At 32.0% G+C, this 12,032-nt stretch overlaps 1 pseudogene; it reads left to right on the top strand.

Moving 5' to 3' along the window:
- Window positions 1-1,882: 1,882 nt before the first annotated feature.
- LOC114715995 (tyrosine decarboxylase 1-like) lies at window positions 1,883-3,533 on the top strand (annotated as a pseudogene).
- The last annotated feature ends 8,499 nt before the right edge of the window (window positions 3,534-12,032 follow it).

The following is a 12,032-nucleotide window of genomic DNA, read 5'->3' as shown; positions in this document are numbered from 1 at the left end:
AAGTCACGAGTCGGAAGCGCCAGTGACTGTCGGATGTCTTTTTTGACCAAGAAGTGACTGTCGGATGTCTAGTTCTTATATTATTATTGAAGTTAATATTGATAGTTAGTACACAAATTTATAAAATAAGTCATGCTTTTTTCATAATTTTAAATAATATAAAATTCACAGCAAGTTCCATAATATAAATTTTGACGATTCCTCAAACTCCATGCGATTAATATTTGAGAAAACATATTTTATTTAATGATTAAAATCCTTAACAAGTCATTATTATTGCATCGCTTGAACCATGCGACTCAACCATTTAACTATAAGTACAAATTGGTCACGTATCTTTATATATTGATGATTGATGATGATATTAATGACGACGTCAACAATAATATACTACCTCTAATGAGGTCTTATAATTAGGACAGGAAGTAGTATTAAACAATGAATATTTTCGGAACCTATTAAATAATCGAACTATATATTGACAGTCACATATAGTTTGAAACTTGAGTCGTGGTTTTGTGGATTAACAATGACACTAAACATATTTTTTTCCTCTTAAATATGAGATAGAGAGTTCAAATCGTTTACAGACAATATCATAGTTGCATGAGTTAAGGTTAAAAAAAAATTCTTATCGAATGAAACCTCATTTTCATTCTACTCCTCTAGTCTTTAATATAGGACCCAGTTGTTGAGTTGGTTTTGGTCCTAAATATAATACTCATTTCTCATACTTATCAATTTTCTCTAAACTATCCCTATAAATACTCCCTCAACCGTAATCAAGTAGAAGAGGGAGAGAAGGTATTAAGAAAGATGATTATGGTGTTTTAGGAAAAACATATCACATTTTTTATAATTAACTAACTTATCTAACTTTCTTAATCTAATCAATTAGTTAAATGGGTTTTATATTAAAGACAAGAAGAGTATTTATTTGGGATTGAGACCCCAAACTGAATTTCAACCACCTCTATACTTACGCGGCCCTGTCAGTAATAATGTAGGGTAGAGTATCGTCCTGCCATACTCATCTGTGAAGACAAGTCAGGCAAGTATTGAGGCTTTTCTTGTCAACTTTCCAAACAAATGAAAATGAATTTTTTTGCAGTAGTGTTTGAATTTTTTTACATGGAACCATTCGTTGATTGCATAGATTAATATATGCAATTAATTAATACGTGTAGTTTGGAAAAATTAGTAAGTGAGCGAGATAATTTTTATACTACATAAATTTGAATGGTTTACATTATATAAAACATTTGAAAGCATTGGTTGCCGACAACAAAATGAATTTAAAGCACGACAAAAACGTGGGCAAGAGGAAACAGTAGCTGCGTGTCCCCACGGAGTGGAATCTCTCCTATGCCTTCCCCTCCTCTTACCAACATTTTGCCCAGTCCCCGCCCTTCATCTCATCCACGACCAAAATAAAAATGCCCAGATTTGATAAGCGCTGCATATACTATTCTTTTTAATTTCCCCTTTAAATTAAAAATGATGGATAAGCAGCAGAGAAAATTAATTGAAGGAAACCATATCTGTTCAATATTTAAATACATAATCTAATTTGAACTATTATATACATTTTTTTGTATGAATTTTTTTTCATTATAAAAACAAATGAAGGGGCAATTAAAAATAATAGTATATGCAGCGCATATCAAATGTGGACGTTTTATTTTGGCCATAGATGAGCTGGAGGGTGAGGACTGGGGAAGAGGTTGGTAAGAGGAGGGGAAGGCATAGGAGAGGACGAGGTTCCGCCCCGGAAGGAAAGGTATATGAGAGGTTCCGCTCCACGTGCCCCCACTAGACGTACGAATGCATATATATATGCTATTGAGGGGGAACATCTTCTAACATACTATAATTACGGCCCACAAATTCAAGTTCCACAGCGATATCAACATGAATCCCCTCGACCTAGAAGAATTCAAGAGGCAAGGTTACATGATGATTGACTCACTCGTTGATTATTATCGTAATGTGGCTAACTTCCCAGTCCTGAGCCAAGTCCGACCTGGTTACCTCCGAAAATGCTGCCGTCTTCTGCTCCTAGTAAACCTGAACCCTTTGAAACCATACTCCGGGATGTTCAGGACCACATCGTCCCAGGAATCACACATTGGCAGAGTCCTAATTACTTTGCCTACTTCCCCAGCAGTAGCAGTACCGCAGGTTTCATGGGCGAGATGTTAAGCACAGGGTTCGGTGTTGTCGGGTTCAATTGGATTTCATCACCTGCTGCGACTGAACTCGAAAGCATCGTCATGGATTGGCTTGGACAAGCTCTGAAACTCCCAGAGAGTTTTCTTTTTTCAAGTAACGTTGGAGGCGGCGTTTTGTTAGCGACAACCTGTGAGGCCATTTTGTGTACCCTTGTGGCTGCAAGAGATGAAAAGCTTCGCCATGTGGGGAAGGAGAACCTAAAGAAGCTTGTCGTTTATGGGTCTGATCAAACTCATAGTGCTTTTCAAAAAGCTGCTCATGTCGCAGGAATCCACCCAGAAAATCTCAGGGTCATCAAAACCAACAAGTCAGGTTCATTTGCTTTGTCACCACATTCACTCCGTTCTGCAATAGTCAGGGACGTGGAAAATGGGTTGGTTCCTTGTTTTATTTGTGCCACTGTTGGGACTACGACAACTACTGCTGTTGATCCTATTGGCCCATTAGGTGACGTGGCAAAGGAGTATGGCATTTGGGTCCATGTGGACGCTGCTTATGCAGGTGGGGCCCTTATTTGCCCAGAGTTCAGGTATTTCATTGATGGAATTGAAGGGGTTAACTCGTTTAGCTTCAATGCACATAAATGGTTTTTCACTAATTTGACTTGTTGTTGCCTTTGGGTGAAAGATTCTTCTTCTTTGACAAATTCCCTCTCAACAAACCCTCATTACCTGAGAAACAAAGCTTCAGAATCAAACCAAGTGATCGACTACAAAGACTGGCAGATAGCATTAAGCAGGAAATTTCAGTCCCTGAAACTATGGTTTGTGCTTCGCAGCTATGGCCTGGACAACCTCAGAAACTTCCTCCGACAGCATGTGAAAATGGCCAAAACTTTTGAAAACCTTGTGAAGCAGGATAAGAGGTTTGAGATATTTGTGCCGAGGTATTTTTCTCTGGTTTGCTTTAGGGTTTCACCGTCAGTGATCATCACCAAGAAACCTTTTCGTAATGGTACTAGTGATCATGAGCTCAATGGAAAAATCATAAACGATGATGATGAACATCTTGTGAATGAAATCAACAGCAAATTGCTGGATTTAATCAACGGTTCAGGCAAAGTGTTTATGACTCATGGTAAGGTTGAAGGGGCTTTTGTGATTAGGTGTGCGATTGGCGCCACATTAACTGAGGAACAACATGTGATTCTGGCGTGGGAGACAGTTCAGGAACAAGCTACCTCAATCCTCTCAAAGCTTTTTAATTAAAGCATAAAATCATATTCCCTGGAGAGCAAGCATTTTGAACGATGTCAACAATAATATTGATTTATGTAACTCTGTTATTCCATCTATATCCATGTTGTGTTTTGGGGTTTTGATTATGCTTAATAATTTTGAAGTTAGTTACGGCAACCTTCACATCTAACCATTAATTACTGCAACCTTCACATCTAACCAAAGAACTTCAGTTCCTCCCCAATAAAATCGTGAAGAAGACATGCGTCGAGAACTAAAGACATGAAACATTGATAGAAGTCATATTAATAAAAATTAGTTGGCAAATCACATTAGAAACATGTCCATTGATAGAAGTCATATTAAACATCCTTTATTAGGGTAAAAAGGACCCGAATTAGAGCCAAATATTTTTTGTACATGGGAAATTATCAACTAGTCTTTCTCAGTAACAATTTTTAATGAGATGAACTTTTTCTCAATTTTCTCATGCTACCCCATACTTTAAATGGAAACTATTTGAGATCACAAAGACACAAAACCAGTTTTAGTGCTTATCACTTTGATAAGCACTCTAAACTTATCAGATCTGGAACATCTATATTTCATTTGGATGGTCCATATTTGATTTCTTTTTTTTATTTTTATTTATTTAAAATAATTATTTTAATATGTCGTGAATTTAAAATAGAGATAATCTCTTAATTATTATTCTTTCAAAAATAGTATTTTCTATTTAAAAATAATTAGTTAAAATTTTTATATCTGATAAATTTTAAATTTGAATCATTCAAATCAGATATAGACAATCCAAATATGATGAGTTTATATTGCTCATCAAGATGATGAGTACTGAAATTGGTTTCACAAACACACGGCCATACTACTAATAACCACATAGTTGCGAACTGGAACAAGTTTCTGTGCTCATCGTAATTACGAGTACTATAATGCTTATCAAATCTTAACTATTCAAATTTAATATGAATGGTCCCAATCTGATGAATTTTTGTTTTTAAAAAAATATTTTTCTTTAATAAGTACATAATTTAAGTTTTTTTAAAAAATAATTTTTATTTAAAAATTTTAAATTTAAACTATTAAAATTGTATTCGAAAGGTTTGAATTTTACTGCAAATGACTATCAAGATGAGCACAGGAATGTTCCTTCGAAACACGGGTGGTTATGGGTTCATCGGAATGGCCATATATATAAATGATGTGCCAATACGTGGCTAATTGTGGCTGGTCCAATTCTATTCGTACATATCGAGACCCCAGACTGAGAGTGGCCTCTTCCTACCAACTTTCTACTGCCCATCCTATTAACAGACGTATGGATCAAAATAAATAATTATAATTTTATCTAAATATATCCTTCTTTATTTTATTTAAGGAGAACAGTAATAAAATCTTAAAGAGGTAATATAATCAAGAAATAGGCATTGAGTTGTCCCAAACTAAAGTGTAAGGAGAGTGTTTGGGAATCCTTAAAAGCACTTGAAAAATACTTTTATAAAAATTGAGACAAAATTTTTTTCATATAGTTATTTTGGGTTTCGTAAAATCACCTCTAAGAAGCTAATCCAAACATCCCTAAGTCAGAGTATCAATCAAATTAAAGCTACAAAGATAAAAAAAAAAAACTCACGCCTTTTTTGATTTTGTTTTTAGTTTGAACAAGTTTTGTGGAAAAAAAATCTGTTTGGATAATTATTCTAAAAAATTATATTTGAGAAGATTAACATTGAAGAATAAAGTTTGACGAGTTTGACTTCGAGAGTCAAAAGCAAAATAAGATTGTTTTATGCTTTTAGCTGCCTGATTTTATGGGGGGAAAAAACAATTTTATGAATTTATATATATTTGAATTATAACATTTTAATTAAAATATTACATAAATCTGAATGGTTGAAATTATATAAAACATTTGAAATCACAGCAGCAACCAACAGGATAAATTGAAAGCAGAATAAAGCGAGATCAAGAAGGGGGAAAAAAAATCACGTTTTCATATGACGTCTCTTTCTGGTACATAATCAGTTTTGGTCTGCTTACTGATTTTCTATAATTAATACTCCTCTTGTCTTTAATATAATACCTATTTAACTAATTTGATTATATTAAAAAAGTTAAGTAAGTTAGTTAATTATAAGAAATATGACATTTTTTTTCTAAAACACCATAATCATCTTCTTAAATATCCTTCCCATCTCTTACTTGATTATGATTGAGAGAATATCTATAAGGGTAATTTAGAAAAAACTGATAAATATGATAAAGAAGTCTTATAATAATGATCAAAATTAACTTAATAATTAGATCCTATATCAAGGATCAGATGAGTAACTCTTTATATGAACTAATAATTTCTTCTAGAAAACACCTTATATTTTAAAATTTCAAAGCAAAGGGATAACACCTTCTCTTTTTTCCATCACAATGTGGGAGTACAAACAACCACACGCCTTTATCCAATGACCTCCATTTTTATGACAGGTTAACTACTGAGCCGTCCATTAACTGTTAGAAAATCCTACAAATTTGAGAGTGCTTAGATTAACTTCTTATAGGTAATTTTGATATACAAAATAAATATCTTAACTTGTACAAAAATGCTTATGAAAAGCTAATCCAAATAAGCAATCTCGCCTAAAAACTCTTATGGAAAGAATATATAATAACAATGAACAATGAATATCTATGGAACCCATGAAGCAATTGAACTGTTAGCAGTCACATGTAGTTTGAAACTTGAGTCTCGGTTTTGCAGTTCACAATGACACTAAAGGCATGAACAGGCTTCAAGCAAGTTCATAAACAATGACATCTATGTTAAAGCCAATAATAATCACTCGATCTGATCATTCCAAGAAACATGTTATCCATACATGTAAATCAAAACCCTGTGTCCTTGAAGGTGAGGATTGGGGAAGAGGTTGATAAGAGGAGGGGTCCCCACTTCAAACCACATACATAGACGTATGAATGCGTGTGTGTGTGTGTGTGTGATGGGGGCAAAACATCTTCTAACATGCTTTAATTGCAGCCCACAAGTTCAGATTGGAGCCTAAGAGCTTGGTTGGTTGGAGAGGAGTGTGGGTGAGGGTAAGGAAAATGAGCCCTCCCCTCATTTGATGAGAAATTTTGAAGGGAAGGGGAGCTAATTTTAACTCCCCCCCCTCAAATTGAGAATTTTTTTGACTATTTTATCTTATATTTTTATGGTATTCCATTAATGCTCTTAAGACATATTATTATAAAATTTATTTCAAATAAAATTATATTATTATAAGTAAAAATTAAAAATAAATATCATTATAATAAAAATATATTATAAAATTAATTTAAAATAAAATATTATTACAATGAAGAATTACATTATTAAACAATTAATTAATTTTTAAAAAATATTTTTTAAATAAAAATATTTTAAAGCTGGGAAGAAATAGCAGAAAGAGAACACAAATTTCAATTTTTAAGAGCATATAAATTTGTTAATTTGATTATTTAAAAGATATTATTATATCAATTGGACTAAAAATTATTGTACCAATTTTTAATATAAATATTAATATGATAGACTAAATTGTTATTAAATAATATAATTTGAAGGAGAATGTAGATTAATTTATATAATATATAAATAAAAATATAGACTAACATGTAAGGCTAAAATGATAAAATAATTAGGGAAAATGGTAATTAAAGACCCTGAAATATACAAATTATAATGTAGGCTCTTCAATTCCCAAAATTACTATCTGAGACCATGTCTTAAATATAAATTATGAAATGTTAGAGAAAATAAAAATACCCCCTCTTGTGGGGGGAAAAAAAGCCCTCAATTTTCCCTTCTGTTTCCCTTTCTCTCTGTTGCGGAACTAGCACACTCGGCTTTTTTCTTTCTCCCTTTGATAGCTTGTTCAGTCCGTCCGTCGTCTTCCCTCTCTCTACCTCGTGGACCTTAGTATATTATCCTGTTATCTTCTTGTTTGCTCATATGCATACCATCCACTTTCTTTTCATTGTCATTGTTATCTTCAAGTCGCCCAAGAATCTCCACATTCACAGAGCAAAAGTTCTTTTATTTTGACGCACACACATAAAAGCCCTTATAACAGCACTCAAGGATATCAGAAAATCTAGCTGGGGTCGCCCCTCAAAGAGAGGTGCTTGATCTTCAAAACAAATGTGTCATTAACATGCTCGTGTGAATGATAGTTTATCCTTATTTTTACATTATACCTTGTGGGTTGAAAACTGAGCAGTGGGAGATGATCGATTCACAAGAGAAAAAGCTGGTGTGGAGACAAATCAAAACAGGAAAAGAGGAACGGTTCTTCCTTTTGATCCACATTCCATTACCTTTGATGAAGTAACATATTCCGTTGACATGCCATAGGTAATGCAAAATTCATACGAGCAAATGGGAAATGGCTTGTTTTCAATTAAAAAACTAATATTTGATTGAACCCTTGCACTAAACTTGTAGGAAGTGAAGAGCTGAGGCGTTGTTGAGGATAGGGTGGTGCTTTTGAAGGGTGCGGCTGGAGCATTCAGGCCAAGTGTTCTCACTATATTGAAAAGCCATTCATATTAACTTAAGTTTAAGTAAAATTCATATTATTTTCACAATTTAGTTGTCAATAACAAATATAGTATGAAAAATAAAAAGTGTTGAAAAGCCATTAACATTAACTTAAGTTTTAGTAGAAACTAACATTTTTTTCCATAATTTAGTTGCCAATAACAAGTTTAGTATGAAAACTAACAAATGTTAAAAAACTATTCACATTAATTTATATTTTAGTAGAAATTGACATTATTTTCATAATTTATTTGCCAATGAAAAGTCTAGTATGAAAAATAACAAGTATTAAAAAACTATTCACAATGGTTTTAAGTTTTAGCAGAAATTGACATTATTTTCACAATTTAGTTATCAATGACAAGTCTAATATAAAAAATAACAAATGTTAGAAAGCTATTTATAATAATTTAAATTTTAGCAGAAATTGAAATTATTTTTACAATTTAGTTGTCAATGACAAGTGTAGTGTGGGAAATAACAAGCATTGAAAAGCTTTCACATTAACTTTAACTCAAATTTTAGCAAAAATTGACATTATCTCCACAATTTAGTTACAATGACAAGTCTACTATGAGAAATAACAAGTCTAATATGAAAAATTGATATTATTTTCATAATTTAGTTACCCAAGACAACTCATTATAAAATATTTTTTTGTTAATTTATAGAAATGATTTCAATTTATAATAACTTGGAGATGAACACCTCATTATAAATTTTTAATTATAAATTAGAGATTAATTCCTCATCATAAAATTTTAATTACCAAAATTTACCAAAATGAATTAAAAAAATTTTTAATTTATTTTGATAAATATATATTTTTTGGTTAATTAAAAATACATTTAGTTACTTTATATTCAAAACTTGTTGTTTTTTTAATTACAAGTTTGTTAAATCCACATACTTAATTTGTTATTTTTAAGTTAAACTTAAGTTTTTGTGAATAGTTTTCAACACTTGTTATATTCTATACTAAACTTGTCATTGGCAACTAAATTGTGAAAATAATATCAATTTTTACTAAAACTTAAGTTACTATCAATAGCTTTTTAACACATTTTATTTTCTATGCTAGACTTGTCAATGGTATATAAATTGTAGAATAATGTCAATTTTTGCTAAAACTTAAATTATTGTGAATAGCTTTTCAACGCTTGTTATTTTTCATACTAGATTTGTTATTTTATTCATTTCAAACTTTTGTGCAACAATTGAAACCAACTGAAAAAGAAACCTCTAAAACTATAATTACAAGAAAATAAATTAAATATCACAGTCTTCTCTTTTGTACGGTTTTTGAGGCAAACTACACTTATGTAAATTATACTTCAGTTTGTTTTGCTGAATTATGAAGATATTGCAGCTTGCTTTCATCCAAATGTACAGTATTGCCCCGATTTTATGAGGCATCTACTCTTGTAAAGTTGCTATTGATCTTCAGCTCGTTTATACATTTTCATAGTTTCAATACTTTCAACCACACTATCAATTTGATTCCCCTGATCAAGGAATGGAAATAAAATCTTCAAAATTGATAGAGAATCTCAAAACAATTACAGAACTAGTAAGGAAACGCTACAATAAACTGTAACATTAAAATATCACCGAAAAAAAACTGTAACATTAGTTATAAGGTGATCCCAAATCCTGCAGCAAAAAGTCAAAAACGAACCTTTAGCAAAAAGCTAATGTGCAATGTATATATACTCCACTAATTTACCGTTAATTATCATCAACATGTTATTTCTAATTATAATTTTTTTTATCCTAAACACGCTCAAATCCTTATATTCAATTTTTTATTCCCAACTACTTGACAAACTTATTATTTCCAATTTTATAATTGTTATTTTCTATTATAAACTTGTCAAATCCTTAAACTCAACTTGTTATTTTCAACTATTTCACAAATTTGTTATTTTTAATTATATACTTGTTATTTCCTATTACAAACTTTCAAATCTTTGTACACAACTTGTTATTCCCAACTACTTCACAAATTTATTATTTCCAAATATATACTTGTTATTTCCTATTATAAATTTGTCAAATCTTCAAACTGAACTTGTTATTTTTAGTATTTCACAATTTGTTATTTCCAATTATATACTTGTTATTTCCTATTATAAACTTGTCAAATCCTCAAACTCAACTTGTTACTTCAAATTACTTCGCAAACTTATTATTTTCAATTATATACTTATTATTTTCTATTATAAACATATCAAATCTTGAAACTCAACTTGTTATTCCCAATTACTTCACAAAGTTTTAATTTCCAATATTATATATTTTCTATAAAACTTGTCAATTTTTTATAGTTAACTTGTTATTCCCAACTTTAATTTTCTTTTAGCCATAGAATTGCAGAGCAACAATTCTTTCCCGTATTATGATCCAATGATATCAAAACTACACAGAATTCTATAATAAATATATCTTAACATCATGCAACTGAGATATCAGGCACAATCAGTTCTTCCTCCTGCTTTGTAACATACTTTTATTATCAGACCTCAATGATTTATTTCACTATTATTAACAATCATCAACTTATCAGGAGTATGTGTCAAAATAATTACTTCTAATCCATTTAAGAGCTGGGCAGGACCCAAATCTTTTGAGTATTTTGAATAAAGAGTACATAAAATTATAGCTCCAGAATTCAAATTTCAAGACTAAAGAATCCTAGTAAATTGTTAAAGAAAACAGAAAATAAAACAGCACTCTGCACCCACCGTATCTTTGAACCCCTAGTCATCCATATTACCAGATTTCATGTCTAGTTCGTTTGACATTGATAATGGACCAGGGACAACATCATCATCAACATCAATTCGACACCTCAATTTTCCATCAACAGGAGATGTTGTTCTGTTGGAACCAGCCATTGGCGGACCTTCAACATCTGGTTTGGAATCTAAATCATAATCTGATATAATTTTCATTGGACCTGCTTCAGCACATGAAAATCTGAAGCCAGACTTCAATGCTTCATCGGATATCGGATCCTTCTGTGTTGTGTGAAGATAGGAGCCAGCAGGACTCCTCTTCATTATTAAGGTTCCCCAATCCAAATGTTGAATCACAACTTCTGCAATTTTAAAAGTGACACTCAGACAACGGTAAATGTAAGAATATTAAAACTTGGGTCAAGTAGGAGATCTCACTGCCTAAACATCTGGAAAACATCTTCAAAGTTTCCCATATCAAGCCGCCCATCATTATCAAGAAAACTGAGTATATTGTGAGCCTGTGATATGTGGTTGATTGGATATTGACACACACTATCGAACCCTTGTCGACCTTCTGTGATTGAAACTCCTTCCTTATCGACGAACCCCCACAACTCTAGCCACCATTAAGCATTGCCCTTCCATTTATCTTTCCCGTTCAAAAATCCCTCCACCATGCACCCCAAACCAAATCCACACTAACTCACACACCTAACACAAAGCCTCCAGCTCACCGGACCTAATTAAGCCGGAAAACAGATGCTGACAACGCATCACTCTTCCATGGAGAGACTTTCCGATGGTGAGGGATGGGTAAAAAACTCCAGCAAAGCCTCCTCTGTGAAAACGCACCAGTATAAGCTATATTATTACACTTGTTACAAATAAAAATGATGCATTGAAGACAATGGTTGCTGTATAGTGACTTCGAAGTCAGTGGAATGTGGTGCCGGCAGGAAGAGAGGGGAGAGAGAACTCCTGTCACAGTGTGAAAGAGAAGAGACTGGGTGATGAAAGAAAAAGAAAATAATCATTTTGGTCTTTTTCCTAACATTTTATAATTACAATTTAAAACTCATTTCTTTTTCAAGCAATTTTGTTTATTCAAGTACATATTTTACTATTTCATATTTCTAAGTGTTTTTTTTTTTTACAAATTTTTCAGATAATTATTGCTGTCCCTCCCTTCACTCTATTAAATTGGAAAAGGAATTATTAAATATTTCTTGTTTCGGAAGAAGTCGATAGTTGGACACTGGATCCTTCAAAGTTCGAACCTAGAAAAAATCG

This window comes from Neltuma alba, unplaced genomic scaffold, assembly GCF_004799145.2.
Source record: "Neltuma alba isolate B1F8T4 unplaced genomic scaffold, ASM479914v2 tig00011639_pilon, whole genome shotgun sequence".
NCBI lineage: Eukaryota > Viridiplantae > Streptophyta > Magnoliopsida > Fabales > Fabaceae > Neltuma > Neltuma alba.
The sequence above is the reverse complement of the archived record's forward strand: the minus strand, read 5'-3'. Positions and strand labels throughout refer to the sequence as shown.